The following is a 16,506-nucleotide window of genomic DNA, read 5'->3' on the forward strand; positions in this document are numbered from 1 at the left end:
GCAATTTGCTTGCTCCCAGGAATCTGTATATGATGCTTTTATTTCCATTAAAAACAATAAACCTTTTTAAATATTTCAACCACTTCTTAACTGACTAAATTATTTAAACCTCTTTGGAGGTTTTAAATCTTTACCTTTAAGATGTGCTACTGTTTTTATCTATGCTGTTTTGAGGGAATTAACTACATTAAATTGCCGCCCACACTTGACTAACCAAGAACAATGGCATGAATTTACTGCTTTATTGATTCACTAAGTACACTCAGGAAAGACAGATCTTAAAGGGATTTTTTAAGATCCGAAAGACAGCTGCTTCTGAAAATGGCAAAAGGTGAGAGAGCTTGCCTGAATGAGACAATAAAGGCTGTGAGCCAGTTTCAAGGAAAAGAAACATTTAACGATTTAACGATTGTGATACCTGAGTGTTTGGGGTATCATTGGAGCACCAATACCACATACTATGATTACCCTGCAGATTGGCTTTATATGGTATATAGGTTTTCTTCCCAAACCAATATCTATAAGTACTACTTCCTTATTTAGTCGGTAGCAGGAGAAAAAGTTTCCCAGCTCAACAGTTAAGTTCTGATCAATTTACCTTTTCCCATAAAACATATTTAAAATAATACTGTATACAAAGCAGAGTCTTGCAAAATCTTAATATTTAGTTATTTCCTTTATTTTCAATGTTTTTCTCAGGCTTCTGGCATTGCTGACTTTAAAAACTCTCTAAACGTGTGGCACTTGTTGCCTCTTTTCTGTTGGAGCTTACTGTGTTAGAACTTTTACCTATTGCTAGCTTAAGAAAGACCCCCCTCCCGTAACACACACATACACACACATCTGTTTTCTTTTCTTGTTTGTTTGTTGCCAAGGAAACAAGAAGTCCTCACAAAATGGTTTGCCTGCTCTGTCAGATTTCTGTGCCTTGCAGTGCATTTTATATGGTTGATTGCTTAGTTTATGTCAACAACTCCTATTACAGAATACCCTTGGCAGTTTACTAAAAATGCTGCCAGTAATATAGCATAGTCTTAAATAATTAAAATGAAAGAATTAGAAATAGTGATGCAATGGTTTTGTCAACACTGTGAATTAAAGTTTCATGCTCTGAAGTCAATAGAAACTGAATTACACAAGGGGGAAGTTCCAGTAAAAAGTCAGTTTCCTGACTTGACCAAGGACTGGTGATATTCACCTTCAGCAATGGTGATCTGACTCCTTTGAGATGAGTCAGTTGCCTAAATAACCATGTTAACCTTTAATTTTAAAGCCAGTTTGCTTGAAAAATTGTCATTTCACTTTTAATTTGTTAACCATGTGCTTAGCTTTTGGTAATTCTAGATTTACAACCAGTTACAGAATGTGTGGTACAAGTGAAAACTACATTTCAGTTATTCTACTGGCTTTTACCTGTAGAGGGATCTGAAAACCTCAATCAGTTAAAGTTAACTTCTAATATAATATTTTACAAGTTTTAGGGTGTAGTAGTACAGACATTATAATATATAATGCAGTGGCTAACCATTTTATGTCAGGTTATATCTTTACTGCCAGGATTAAATGAACATGGTAAGAGAGACTATCCTCTGCCCTGGAGTTTTATCATTATTAACATTGGCCAAAGGGCGATCACCAGAAGACAAATGATTGTGGGAATTCAACAGTTATCCTAAATGTAGCTGTATAGTGCACTTTCAGAGCAAAAAATGTAAATGTATAATTGTAACGTGAAATATAGACTAAAGTAGAAAATTGAAGCCTAAGCAAATATAAAGCATGTTTTTTTCCCTCTTGTTGTTTTTTTTTTCTTCTGCAAGGGATTAAGATATTCAGTTTATTTTTTTAGAAGAGACATTTTAACTTGACTGTTTTGATTAGGCTACCTTACCAGGGTTCACAAACTCACATTGTAAAGGGGGTTGGACATCTTTAATATCACAAAAGGAGATATGACTCAACATCAGTAACATAATTCAGAATATTGAAATATTTAACAGCACACTAACATTGCTACAAAGCATCTGATCAGCGGGAGAGGGGTTAGTGGGTGGTGTGAGTGCTGCTTGATCTATACTGAGGTTCTTCACACCATCTTAGCCAGGCTCAGCCATGGTTATTTCATGCTTTTCTTGTGGACTACCTTCAGATATAATACCAGACTTAAACCAAATGAACTACAGTGTATGTAGTAAGTAACTATAACTGAGTAATTGAAATCTTAATGTACAACCAGTTGCATTCAGCTCAGACACAAGCAAAATCAGAGGAACTGTTCAAATTTGTATTCTTTAATGAGTTCAACATATTTCCAAATACCCTCCCCATGTGATATTTTACCTGAAAAAACCTTTTCCATGCAGTATGCAGTTGCTCTCTGATTCTTAACTATGAGGAAGTATTCTGAGTCTTCACTACCAGCTGATGGGTATCAGTCATATGAGTTTGTAATATCTACTTTGTGATCAGAAATGTAGACCTGCAGAAAACTAGGGGAAAATCACAATTATTTAATTTTGGCATGTTTAACATATTTCTTGCATCATGATAACCTTTGTCATGAGACTGTAGTCAGACAAATACTAGTCATATATTATCATCATACACATAATACTGAGATCACAGTGTTTTTACTATACTCATTTTTGCAGAATAATAATCAGTCTGCCACGTTCTGCAGAAATGGTGACAATGTCAGATTCTAATGCTATCTGCTGTACATCTTTTCCGTGGGTAGACAAAGTGCAAACAGAAAAGGCATTTGTTTTCTAATAAAGTGACAGAGGTGCTTTTTAACTCGTTCTACAAAAGTAGGTATTTTTTTATTGAAATGAAATAGTAGATATGGTTACTGTAATAAATATTTGCAGTACTCTATGGAAAAAACACAGCACAACCGGGAGAAACCGATGCCCATGCACAGAGACGTAAAGTAAGACATGAATCAAACCAGGGGGAATTGTTGCAGTGAAGTAAATGCTTGGCAGAAGTAGAGTAAGACTGAAACTACAGTACAAATCTCCATGGCAGACTTTCACAGGGGTGAAAACCTTGCAAACCTTCAGTAGAAAACACATTTTCTTTCCTCGATTCCCACATGGTAGGATGCCAGTGTTTATGTCCAGCTAAAATGTGACTGGAGGATATACTTGGGAGTCCTACCAAGTGCTTGTAGTGTACATGTTCTTCTTGTGTTCTTTTTCCACTTAGTTGGTCCTTTTTAATATTGCGTCCATCAACCAGGTCTTTATTGGTAATGCTCACAAAGGGATACTGCAGGCACAGTTCTATTGTATTTTAACTTAATTCATCTGAAGTTGGTCCCTGGGGTAAAAAAAAACGCGGCCTGAGGAATTGTTCTTGCGCTCATCATTAAAACATGTAAAACTTCAGAAGGTATTTTAAGGAAATGTTGTTGTTTTCTATGCACAGAGCTGCAGGAAATGATGGGCTGTAAAAAAAGTTATTAATGAGATAACCCAGATACTGTACTGACAATGTTTTTTAAGACTTTTCTTTTAAAGCACGGCTATTCTGGGTAAACAAAGCAATAAGCATTTATTGCACTCAGTAAAGCAGGCTCAATTCCAAGTCACCTGAGCCCAGGGTATTTGGATATTTTCTTGTACACAAGAATGCCATATGTTTGCAAGAATGGTTTGCCTTTTTTCTCTTATCCTATCTCCATGAACACTCTAGAATTAGTGTTGCAGATCCATAATATTGTTTTAAATGTCTAGCAATGAACTGGTAGGGAATGTGGAGGAGTTGAGATGGGTTTTGTTTATAACTTCAGATAGGCAAAGGCTGCCTTATACTGTATATTTAATCCTTAAGGAACCTTATGGTCAACTAATTGTAAGTTGGTATTCCTTTGTCAGGCCTTGGGGTCCTGCTGCAGAACTGGATTGGAAGCCCTAAAATTTGTTTGAGTTCTGCATTAAACCTGCTGTATGGAATGGGCACATTTTATTTAATTTGCATTTAAAAAAGTAGACTTTTTGTCAAGATTCTCCTCAGGATAATGGTGTTTGACCAAGATGTAATTGTGACCAAGATGTAATATATTATTTCCAGCAGCGTTTGCAGAATATGTTTTTTACTCCTTGCTAAATACAAAGTGCTCCATTACACTATATGCTGTTTTTTTACTACAAAAATAGCATAATTAAGAGGATTTTGGTGAATTATTATCAAAGTGTATTTTCTTCAGCTTTTTAAGCACAGAGCAGTTGCAGCCAAAATTTCAGTACTAACAGCCGTGCAAAAACAATGTGTCAAAACAATTAGGTGGGGATAACCCTGCCCCAAACCTTGGTGATGACATTAAGCAGAACAGATTTTAGCAGCACCAACAATTCCTCATGTTCAGTTTGTAACATATTTTCGACCCTTCTCCCAGTTTCCATTTACCCAAAGACAAATCATGTTGTGAGAGTAGGGGTGAAGTTCTGTTGTCAAACTCCTCCCCTTACTGCCTGTGAAAGCAGCTGACCTCCCTCCATTGGATAGAGTAAAATTGCAGTATTGGGATTTGAGAGTGGATCCACTGTAGGACACAGAAGAGCTCTTGGTTCTTCAAAAGCACTCATAAGTCACTTCTTCCACAGTTAGAATTGCATCATCTTTTCTTTCTACATAACTCCTGCCATGCCAGGAAGCCACTAACTGCTAGCCTCTGCTCAGGCCTGATCCCAGAATATCAGGTGGGAAACTATACTTTCTGAGTGGGCTTTTTCTTCACTCTGCAATCAATTGTTTCTGACTTGTGGTTGCCTTTTGGCTAGGTCTTGAGATTTACAGTGCCTTTCAAACTATTTTTATGAATAATATTGTAAATATTATTTACAGAAAAACAAGCCACCTGTAAAATATTACCTCAAGCTCCACTGACCTAGATTGTCTTTGCTTTAGAAGTTTTAATGCACTGCCTAGATGGGAATTCATGATATGTTTAATAAAATATAAGAAATAATTAAACAAACTGAATAACAAGTAGAGCAGGAGCACAACATTCTTTGAGATTTGTTTTTTCATTTGGTTATAAAAAATCTCTTAAGTTCCAGACTTTTGCTTTTCATTCCCCAAAGTCACAGGGAAGTGTGATATATGAAATACAGCTCTGAAATTTGTCTTCTGAATTAATCATAAAATGGCAGTGGACGATGCTTAGAGATCATTTAAAATGCATGGCATCTTATATCAAACAGCCAAGATATCCTATGAGAGAAAATACAGTAAAGCACTAAATAAATACGTCAGATCATTTTTTACCATTATCTTGTGGTTATACTGTAAATTCCAGTTTTCTCACCTCCGCAAATAGAGCACGTAAGCCTTTGGGTATCTTTACCTAATATACGGAAATTATTGCGCTGTATCCACTTCACAGGGCTGAGCACAGCACAAATCAACACTAACTCAACTAAAACACTAATCATTAGAATTCATGTGGATTTATGTTGATAGGAACTTGGAAGAAGCAAATTTGATGGTGATACTGTTTTATGTCTTGGGTTGCAGTTTCCTGTATTTATAGGTAAAGTATTTAATCGTATTTACCATTCCCTGGAAAGGCGTATATAAATATATTTATACTGGCAGGTCTATATTTATGCTATTTATACTTGGAAGGAAAAAAGGAAATGGTGTGTTTTTGTTCAGTACTATCATAGATTATAAAGAGGGTTCCACTGCCTCCTTAGGCACTGGATACTTATCTTGATTCTTCAACTACATCTTCTGTGAAACTCCATAATTCGGACGTCAAAAACCAACCCTAAGAGCCATCTACTGAAGAGATAAAATCCTTATGGTGAGAAATCTCCCACAGTGACTTACATCTAAGAATATTACTTTAAACTAGAATTTCAATTCATTATACGTCTGTTGTGCTTTTTGGGACACTAACCTTAATACAAGTTAGTGCAAGTAGATACAAGTATCTATCTAAACATTTCATGATTAACACTGTTTAAAACTAAGCAATTCATCAGTGTGTTTGTTATGAAATAGCTTTTCAAATTGAATGGTTTGTTATGTTACAGTTAGCTTTTTCACATCACTTAATCCTTCCTCTATTTTATCTGTGGGTCTTCGTAACAGCACATTAAATATTCCATTTCTTACGCAATTGAATTAAACTGCAATTTTTTCTACGGCTGCAGAGGAATAATCTTACTACTTAACTGTAGAATATTTTCATGAACCTGTGGTTATACGGAAATAACATTTTAAAAAAATGTTGTTGACACTCACCACAAACTACTGAACAACATGCTTCCAAATATCTGCTCGTAACACAAGATTAATTTCATTATTTAACAGTTAATCTAATTGCAAATAATGCATATGATTTACATTATAGATAATGTAATAATCTTGTTATAATATTAAAGAGCTGATTCAGTTTAGGTCTATATGAGTTTGTGACTTGAAATCTGTTCTTAATCAACCTTGACAAGTGTGGACAGGAAGTTATTGTAATTAAAATTAATTTCTCTGATAGTCAAACTTTGCAAGGTAGCTGGAAATCCAATGTGAACAATTGATGATGTCTGCTTCAAGCCCTCAAAACTGCTGCACAGTAATAAAATAGTGTACATTGTGAAAATTCCAGAAATTAGTCATATTTAACAGTCCTCCAAACTAAACCACAGAAACATCAGAGAAACATTCTTCTGTTGGATTATAATGAGTCACATTTCATCAGAGTAGAATAGATACAGAAAGGCTCCAGATAACTTATTGGTTCATGATGAAGAATGGTCTCATCATGGTGTATTTTTGGATATGTATTAATAAGCTGAACATGTTGCCAGCAGTTCGAGCCCATTACCAATAACCTGTATAATGTGTTGTTCTTTTCTTGACATTGGGTCTGAATGGAAGAAGGTACAGGGTGAGAGAAAGAATGAAAACAAGCTCCAGTTACATATCCAAGGCAACCAGTATGAAGGGCATTCGGTTGCAATTACATTAATTCATCTGCCTGTTAATTGTTGACTGCAGGGCATTTTTATATTGATGACTTGTGATCTTTATAAAGATATGGGTCATTCTTTGATGGAAAGCCAGTCGTCGATGACCTTAATTTAACCTTTATGACCTTTGAATAAATAATTTTATCCATCCATTATCAGAAAGCTGCTTAATCCTGGTAAGGGTCATGCCAACCTAGAGCCTATGCCAGATGTTGAAATTGGGAATCACACTCTGGATGGGATAGGAGTTACTGCTTTTGTTTCAACTAACGGGATGTGCTCTAATGACAAGATGTGACAGTTCTATAAGGACCTCTACATAAATAATCATATAAGGATGTCTGCTAATCAGAAAAATAATAATAAACACATGTACTGTAGCACTATTACATTGAATGCCAATTGTTCTGCAAAGGAAAACAGTCTGATGGCTTTTGTCTTAACATACTTGAGTTAACATAGTAAAATTGTAAAATTGGGTCACCTAGAAATAAATTCAATTTTATCCCATTGTATGAAATCCTTTTGCAATCTAAAATATAAAATACTTTTGTTTAAACTTTTCCAAACTCATCTTTCACACGTCGTGAAGGCCTGCACCTCTTCTCTTCCCCAAAATGTGTGTGCTGATTAATTTAATGAATTAAATGCAAACCTTCAAAGAAACAAACCTTTTAACAGCATGCACTTTTCAAATGCATTTGGAAGTAGGACTGACACTAAATGTGACACCGCATGCTGCAGTGCCTCTATAACTTTGAATTTAGATCAAGTCTCTGCTGGTAGCAACTTTGGTGCTGTAGTTTCAGAACAGCATTTGCATAAGATAACATTACAAAATACACTGCATCAGAATGTGTGTGACAGGGTATGCTTTTTCCTGTAGCTTCTATTGTTTATATAAGCTAGCTATTTATAACCTTGTATTTGTACTCATGAAACAGCAAACAAAAGGGTAAAATGAATGTAATTGCCGACGCATGCCTGAAATCTTACAATACATGTGTATAGCATCCTTACTTTTTAGTACAGTAAATAACAAATTTTAACTGTAAAGATAAACTTTTCAGTATTTCTACAGGTATGAAATTCATCAGTAACATTTTAAAGCAAGAATATTATCTTGCTCCAAATGATCAACACAACACCCAGGGTGATACTTTCTGTTGCAAAAGTGTTAGTCTCTTACTTTGTGGCTGATTTAGTTTGTTTGTGGACAGTATAACTGAGCCTTGGAAAACTGACAAATATCAAGTATTTTATGTGGGCCAGTAGTACAGTGTACAAAGAAGAAAAAATTCAACCTACAGGTACGTCTGTAACGTAAGCACTTTGGAAATGAGAACCACTACTGTTTCTCGCATCAGACATATAGAAACACTATTTGGTGTGGTATGAGGTCACCCAAATTTGCAGCGCAGGTTTGGGAATAATGAGGATTTGATACAGTACTTCTGGAATTTTCCATTCTCCTCACAGGACCGACTAGCCATGGAGTAGGCTGAAGATGTTGTGACTGGCAAAGAGCATAACAGACATGCTTAATGGATTTGAGATAAGGCAGTCTTACGGGTCAATCAATCCTGGCACACTAACGCATCTCTGAGAAAGTCATCTGGTGTCCTGCCATGCTGGGGGACAATCGTTATTGTCAATTGAAATGAAGCTTGGCGCAGCTGCTGTGAACTGATCAGGTGATGAGCAGAGGAATGCTCTCATGAAAATAGTAGCGAAGCCCATATTCTCTCCACAGTTGTTCACAGGTAAAATTGTTTTGAATTGTTTTGGATGTTTTCTGTGGTACACATTGCATTGTTGAAACACTAGCAGTGACAGAATTAAAAACTGGTTATTTCCAGTAGTTTTCCAGTAATTATTTCTAGTAGCAATCCACAGTGTAGTTTTATTTTTAGTAATTATCCACATTGGCATGGCAAATACGGGGTTGTTTTCCAACCCCCTGTGGTTTTTCAGGAGCTCTAACACAACAGTGGTTGTCTGATGGTATTGCGTCACTAAATGACTATTGGTCATTTGCTGTCGTGGTTGGATGTGCTTAACATAGTACTATAGATGATTTTCCACTCAGTTGCATGCCTCCACCTACATGGAGGGATCAAACACTTCCTCCTAATTGATTCTTCTAACATGTGGAATGTCAATTTGTCAGATGTCTTTCATTAACTTTTGTGAAGGGATGCTTTATTTCCACACTAAAGAGCTGTGTGATCTTGTACAAAGCACTATTCGGCATTTTATGCGTAGTCTAGTTAAAGAATATCAAGTGTAATCAGGCATAGATGAATTCATGTATTTGGTCACCTGCTTCTAAGATCATGTACAGTATAAGGTATTAAAATATAATTTTTTTGTGCGTTTGTATACTCAACTAAGCCTTCAATTTTATGGTATGCAGGTATATATAAATACATAAACAACCCAATGCTTTGAATGATTACTGTCAACATCAATAACAAATATGTATTTAAAATACAAATTAGTTTTTTTTTACATTTTCTGTTAGATAACATAATAGTTGTTATGGGAGAATTCACAAATGTGCTAGCCTTTCATAAAATACATTTCTGAAAATTGTTAATTTGTTAGATGATTTGGTACAGTATATTCTAGATGGTACAGTGGCTAGTGCCTTATTCGTCTTGGGTTTTGGGTGGAGTTTGCATGTTCTTCATGTGTTCACATGTTATTTGGACATGCTCTCTCTCTCCCATCCTAGCGTTAATCCCGCATCAGCAGGGTCTGCTTGTCGGCACGCCCGTCTCCATTTGGTGGTTTGAACCAAATCTTTGAGCTGACGTTGCCATTAAAAGCGACCAAGAATACTCCAACTGGCGCGTTGCTCCGCCTGCCGTCGGAGTGGGGGGTGGGGGGGGAGCAGAACAAAGTAATGTAGCCAATTCATAGAGGGGGATTATTAGGAGGCATAGGAAATTTGGCCAGGACGCCAAGGTTACACCCCTACCCTTTTCGAGAAACACCCTGGGATTTCTAATGACCACAGAGTTATTTGGACATGCTGTCGAGGTTAATTGGTACAGTATCTCTGAATTGCTCCATGCATGCATCAACCCATCCATTTTCTAAGCTTATTTCTTATTTGGACATGCTGTCCAGGTTAATTGGTACAGTATCTCTGAATTGCTCCATGCATGCATCAACCCATCCATTTTCTAAGCTTATTTCTCATTTGGACGTGCTGTCCAGGTTAATTGGTACAGTATCTCTGAATTGCTCCATGCATACATCAACCCATCCATTTTCTAAGGTGCTTTATCTAGTACAGAGTCACGGGGGACACCACAGCCTATCCTGGCAAGCAACAGACACCAGGCATTTAAGACAAGGTAGGATGCAACTTGGATGAGACGCCAGTCCATGGTAGTGGAGACACACAGATACAAACACACACACAAACACACAAGAGCCAATTTTACAGAAGCCAATTAACCTTCCAGGATTTTGGACTGTGGGAAGAAAGGAGAGCATCTGGAGGAAACCTTGTGAAACAGGAAGAACATATAAATAACCACTAACCACTGCACCACTGCGCCACCCACCGCGTATCCAGTATGTGTGTGTGAATTGCGATGAGCGTGCGTCTCCTGCAGGGTGTAGTCCTTCTTTGAGCAACGGGCCTGTCGGGTAAGGCTCTGGCTCATGGCTTCTAAAGATGGTTTTTCTGATTGTTACTCATAACATAAACTTTATTGTCACGACCACTGGCCAGCAGAGATCAACACGTAAGCGAGCTAATCAGTACCAGCAGCGGATTACTATTAACAAGCGCCGCCGCACGATTTAACACACCTGCAATTGCTCTACCGTGCGGCACGCCGGGTTATTTATACTATTCTTACCTAATTCCCGTTGCTCGGTATTGAGTTCAATACTTGTTGCTCTGCCTAGCGTTTCTTACCCCCTTTTGCCTTCCTGGAATTCTGCCTAAACCTTTTGCCTTCGGACTTCGGATCTCATCTCGCCCCTTGGATTGTTTGCTATCTTTGCCTGTTTCGGACTTGACCCTGCAGCCCTCTTTTCGACCACGATTCTGTCTCACATTTTGGATTGTTCACCACCAGTGCCTTTACCGGATCTCAACCTACCTTCGCCTTCGGACTACGACCCAGCTCCTGGTTTTGCTCAGTACGTTTACTTTCCTCCCTACGACTCCTGCATCTGCATCGGATCCTTTTCACCTCTACAGAGCAGCGTTACAGAATACCGAGCCAGATTATGGATCCCGCAGACGCACTCTGGACCTCCTCACCAGGGACTTTTGGTGGCCTTCCATGCGATCTGATGCAGCAGAGTACATCCGGGCTTGCCAGGTCTGTGCCAGGAGCAAGACTCCGCGCTCTAGGAAGGCTGGCCTCCTTCACCCCCTTCCAATCCCACACCGCCCTTGGTCCCACATAGCTTTTGACTTAATTACGGACCTTCCTAACAGTCAGGGTCATACGGTAATCATGGTGGTCTCCGATCGTTTTTCCAAAGCAGCCCATTTTGTCCCCCTCCCAGCATTGCCCACAGCCCAGGAAATGGCATCTTTGTTTGTACAACAGGTCTTTAGGATACATGGTTTGCCTGATGATGTTGTCTCGGACAGGGGACCTCAATTTATCTCGGCCTTTTGGAAGGCTTTCTGTCAAGCTCTAGGGACCCAGGTATCTTTGACTTCTGGTTATCATCCTGAGGCCAATGGTCAGGTGAAAAGGACCAACCAAAGCCTCCTGACCTTTTTGAGAGCCATCACCTCCAGCTCACAGGATGATTGGTCATCACTACTTCCCTGGGCAGAATATGCCCACAATTCTCTTACCTCCTCCTCCACAGGTCTCTCTCCCTTCCTTTGTTCATTAGGTTATTAGCCCACTCTCATCCCTGTCACACCTCCAGACACGGCAGCGCCGTCAGTGCAACAATATATTGCCAAACTGCGAAGGACCTGGAGAATGGCGAGGACAGCTCTTATTAAGTCAACCCAGCGCCATGCCAAATTCGCCAACCGACACCGCAGACCAGCCCCTCGTTTTCGGAAAGGACAGTTTGTTTGGTTATCTACACAGAACCTACCTCTACATCAGCCTTCCAAAAAGCTTGGGCCTAGGTATATCGGTCCCTTCCGGATTCTCTCCCGGATCACCCCGGTTACCTTCCGCCTTGCTCTCCCCCCTACCCTCAGAATCCACCCCTCATTCCATGTCTCCCTCCTGAAACCCGTTTACCGCTCGCCCCTTGCGGCTCCTCAACGTTGCCCGCCACCTCCTCGTCGCATTCAGGGGCGCCCGGCTTATACGGTCCACAAGATCATCGACTCCAGATGGAACCGCGGTACCCTTCAGTATCTAGTTGACTGGGAGGGTTTTGGCACCGAGGAGAGATCTTGGGTTCCAGAGAAGGATATTTTGGACCCTACACTAATCAGCGACTTTCACAGGGACTATCCTGATCGGCCGTCTCGGGCGTCGGGAGCCGCCCGTGAAGGGGGGGGTACTGTCACGACCACCGACCAGCAGAGATCAACACGTAAGCGAGCTAATCGGTACCAGCAGCGGATTACTATTAACAAGCGCCGCCGCACGAGTTAACACACCTGCAATTGCTCTACCGTGCGGCACGCCGGGTTATTTATACTATTCTTACCTGATTCCCGTTGCTCGGTATTGAGTTCACTACTTGTTGCTCTGCCTAGCGTTTCTTACCCCCTTTTGCCTTCCTGGAATTCTGCCTAAACCTTTTGCCTTCGGACTTCGGATCTCGTCTCGCCCCTTGGATTGTTTGCTATCTTTGCCTGTTTCGGACTTGACCCTGCAGCCCTCTTTTTGACCACGATTCTGTCTCACATTTTGGATTGTTCGCCACCAGTGCCTTTACCGGATCTCGACCTACCTTCGCCTTCGGACTACGGCCCAGCTCCTGGTTTTGCTCAGTACGTTTACTTACCTCCCTACGACTCCTGCATCTACATCGGATCCTTTTCACCTCTACAGAGCAGCGTTACATTTATGTATATTTAAGTTTCCCTGGACAAGTGCTTCTGCTCAGCAAGTAAATGAAAATCTATGTTGTGTTATTTTCCCACTATTAAGAAAAATGAAATTGATAAAAGGTGCGCTCTGAAATATAGTATTTAGTACCTGACATATTGCAATGTGGATGTATCTCATCATAATCATGAATAAACTGTTTAGAGCATTCTTAAAGTATAATATATTTCAAATACACCATTTATAGCAAAATTGTGCTTGAATTCAAGTTTTTCTTTGTATACTACTGTACATGTTTAAAAGTTTCCAGAATGTTATCTGTTTTTTCTTTTCAATATACAGTACATTAAGAGTGAACTTACAGTATTTTTAGTTTTTTTTAAGATTTTATTATTTAAAGATCTTAAACAAGTGTCTGCTACAGTAGGAGGGGTTTATGTTTTTGTGGTCTGTGCTAATCTAATTGCTGTATACATTTACAAGCTGTTTTTATTTTATTAAGGTAATCACAATTAAGATTGTATCTGAAATTAAGATTTTTTATTTAACAAGGGGTCATGCCAGCTGTTGTGACACTGGTTTTCTTTGATTTATATAAAAACGGTTGCTGCTTAACTAAACACTAATACTGCATGTGTGCTGATTTGGCTTAAAGTTACTGTATATTGTCAAAGTTATCAGTTAATGGTTCAACATGTGAAAAATTAATGTACTTCTTCATGGTGTACTAGAAATATTCTTTAAACACTTACAGCAAATAGAGATTTAAGAAAATGAACCTGTCTTGCAAGAAGGGAAAGGACAGTAACTTGTTAAGCTTAAAACTAAAGGTTTATTGTACTTGTTCAAGAGGGTCTATTATTTAAGACGGGAATCCCACCTTCAGGAATGATCCAGCCAATGAGGAGTAAGCTGATTGTCATGGTTGCATAACAGTAATCTTTGGTTTACCCTTTGGCCTTTTGTTTCACAACACCGGGGAGCTTCTAGGACACTGAAACAATTCCGTATTAAATCTTTGCCACATGTTGAAAGAGTCGAAACATTTTTTTTTTCCCGATTTTGACTGATTACAATCAAAGAAGAGTTTTCACAGCCACACATCAGTGCATTTCTATAAATCATGTTTTAGTGTGAATCACTTCTCTCTTCTGTATGTACTGTACAACGTCTCACGTTGGTATTAACTTTATATTATTTTTGGATATTGCATCATATCGTTTCTCGCTTTGTGGCATGTTGTGATGTTTTAGCAAACTATTCTTATTCTCCAATGACACAAATATTTTTGCAGGTCGTTTAATAATTCAGGTCCATGGGGTTCCATTACTGATATCGTACGGAAAATATCTCAGATGTCAACTTTTAGAAAGATCTCTTATTTTTAATTATTAACTAAAACGAATGGAACTGGGAGTTAAACTGTCTTTAGGACGAATTCAAATGTGAGAAATTATATTAGTTGGTAAAAAAAAGTTTTATTTTCAGTCTGGTCTTATTATTTTCATCCTTGGCTATTGGGAAGTATTTTGGCAGCGGGAGAGAGTTGTGACGATGATTAAATGCTCTACCTGTTGCAATCCTTAGGGTGCGCTCATATTGAGTATTACCGGAGAAAGCATTTCCTACGTGCGGATCACGGCTCTTCCTGTAGTAGTCAACTCAGTAGAGTGTTTATGAAAACATTAAACAGATGAATAAGTTTATAAATAACTCGCATCGGGAGATAAATACGTCCGCTAAAATCATGCTTATGTTGTATATTTAAAGATCGAATTCGAAAATTCGACAGCTCGTCGGTCAATAAAATGTAAAAGGGGAATTAAAATATAGAAAAAAAAACTGTTTAATCTAATAAAACATTAATTTTCTGCTGAAGTAGTCTGTTTTTTTTTTCTTCCTGTGCGTACAGCCCTGAATCGCGAGTTGTGTAGTTGGTTGCTAATGATGATGTCGTTAAGCACTGAGCTGCAGACTGACCTACTTTTCCCTAGTTCTCAGTACCTCACAGTCAGTCGTGTTTACTAGGAGCTGCCTACAGAAGAGAGAGGAGGAAGAAAGAAAAAATATCACATGAAATTAGTTCAGTGCGCCGTCACACAGTGGGAATCGTGATTTTGAAGCCGGAAAAGACAATATTTGTGTCTGCAACATTTAAAGTTTGTATTTTACCCACAGAGAGTGTGATATTTCTTTGTTTTGTACTTCAACAAATGCCTTATTTTATGCCGAGAAGACTATCTTACATCAGGTTGCATGTATGCAGTGTTAGTAGTGTACTGCATATTGGAAAACGGACCCTGGCTAAAAGAATGGATTTTAAAACTATTCATCTCTGATTCAAGGTATGTCACGTTTTTAACTGTGTGTATATTTCTTTGAAAATATTTTTACGCCGAGATAAATATTTTATCCTTATGTGATATGTACTGTACTTAATAGTAATTCACACCACCGGACAAGTTATTTCCGTCCCATTCATTAAAGGATGATAGTCCAATTCTAAATTCGTAGCCAAAGTTAATTATCCTTAACCAAACATTAGAAATGCTGATTTGATAATGTGTCAAATGAGAAATGGGGTAAGATTGTTGTATTACACAAACCTATTTGAAAGTATGCGGCCAAGTCATGCCCGCCGTGCCTTGAGGTGGTTACAAGGAGTTAAGGGGAGCGACGCAATTTGGTTCTTTATGGAAATGGTAATCTGATAGGCACGAATGCTAAAATAAGATTTAGTTTGAAATGTCACTTTGTTATGGTTGATACCTTCACTGGTGCCCAGTATTGTTCATTGTGTACTGTAACGTTTTGTTTGTAAATTACACTTTTAAAGATTAATCAATAGGAAGTAATGTGTTGATTATGTACTGTACAGTATTTACAGTACTTAATCCACGAGGTGTGCAGTTTCAGATTTAAAGTCTGATAAACCCTATGCTGACCTGTTACGCTAAAACAATGAATGGATAAGGGTTGGAAAGTTTGAGGAAGCTTACTATGCACGATTCTTGGGTTTTCTAATATTTATTGGACTGGCCGGGTTTATGAAAATCTCCCGTTTTCATTAATATGTTAAAAGATTAGAATGACGTCCTAAAACCTACTTTTTCGCAAGGTTAAAAAATTGTTGGTAAAGAATTACTTAGAGATTTGTATTATTTTAGATCTATTCCATCTTTTCTTATTAAATTGCGTGTGTGTGTATAACTGCTATAGATACATAACATGGATTTTTAAGTGTTAAGTTTGATTGGATACAGTACATAGGATTCACCAAATATATCAAATAAATATAGAAAGATATAAAAAACAAAATATGCTAACGAATCTAAATATACTCCAGCAAACATTAAGTAGAAGATAGTGCTTGAATGTAATTTTATATTTGAGGGACAAATACTGTAATAACTGAATATACAGTATGCTGAAGTACATTTTGGTGTAGATGAATTCTTTACAGTATATACATTTAGATATAGATATAAATATATAAGGTATAAACACAGGCTTGG

The 16,506-nt window shown here is 38.1% G+C and overlaps 1 protein-coding gene across 3 annotated transcripts in view; it reads left to right on the forward strand.

Annotated features, from left to right (window-relative positions):
• Positions 1-16,506, forward strand: part of npas2 (neuronal PAS domain protein 2) — a 91,377-nt gene that overhangs the window by 26,921 nt on the left and 47,950 nt on the right. The window contains exon 1 of one of the 3 annotated variants that reach the window (XM_088596835.1): positions 4,590-4,706. The exons of 1 other annotated variant lie outside the window; for it this stretch is intronic. The gene's annotated coding sequence lies outside the window, so the exon portion shown is untranslated. Of the gene's footprint in view, positions 1-4,589; positions 4,707-14,995; positions 15,337-16,506 lie in introns of those variants that run through there. One more of the 3 variants, XM_088596833.1, reaches the window with a different exon arrangement.

The sequence above is a fragment of the Lepisosteus platostomus genome, chromosome 10, assembly GCF_059453375.1.
Source record: "Lepisosteus platostomus isolate fLepPlt1 chromosome 10, fLepPlt1.hap1, whole genome shotgun sequence".
Lineage (NCBI taxonomy): Eukaryota > Metazoa > Chordata > Actinopteri > Semionotiformes > Lepisosteidae > Lepisosteus > Lepisosteus platostomus.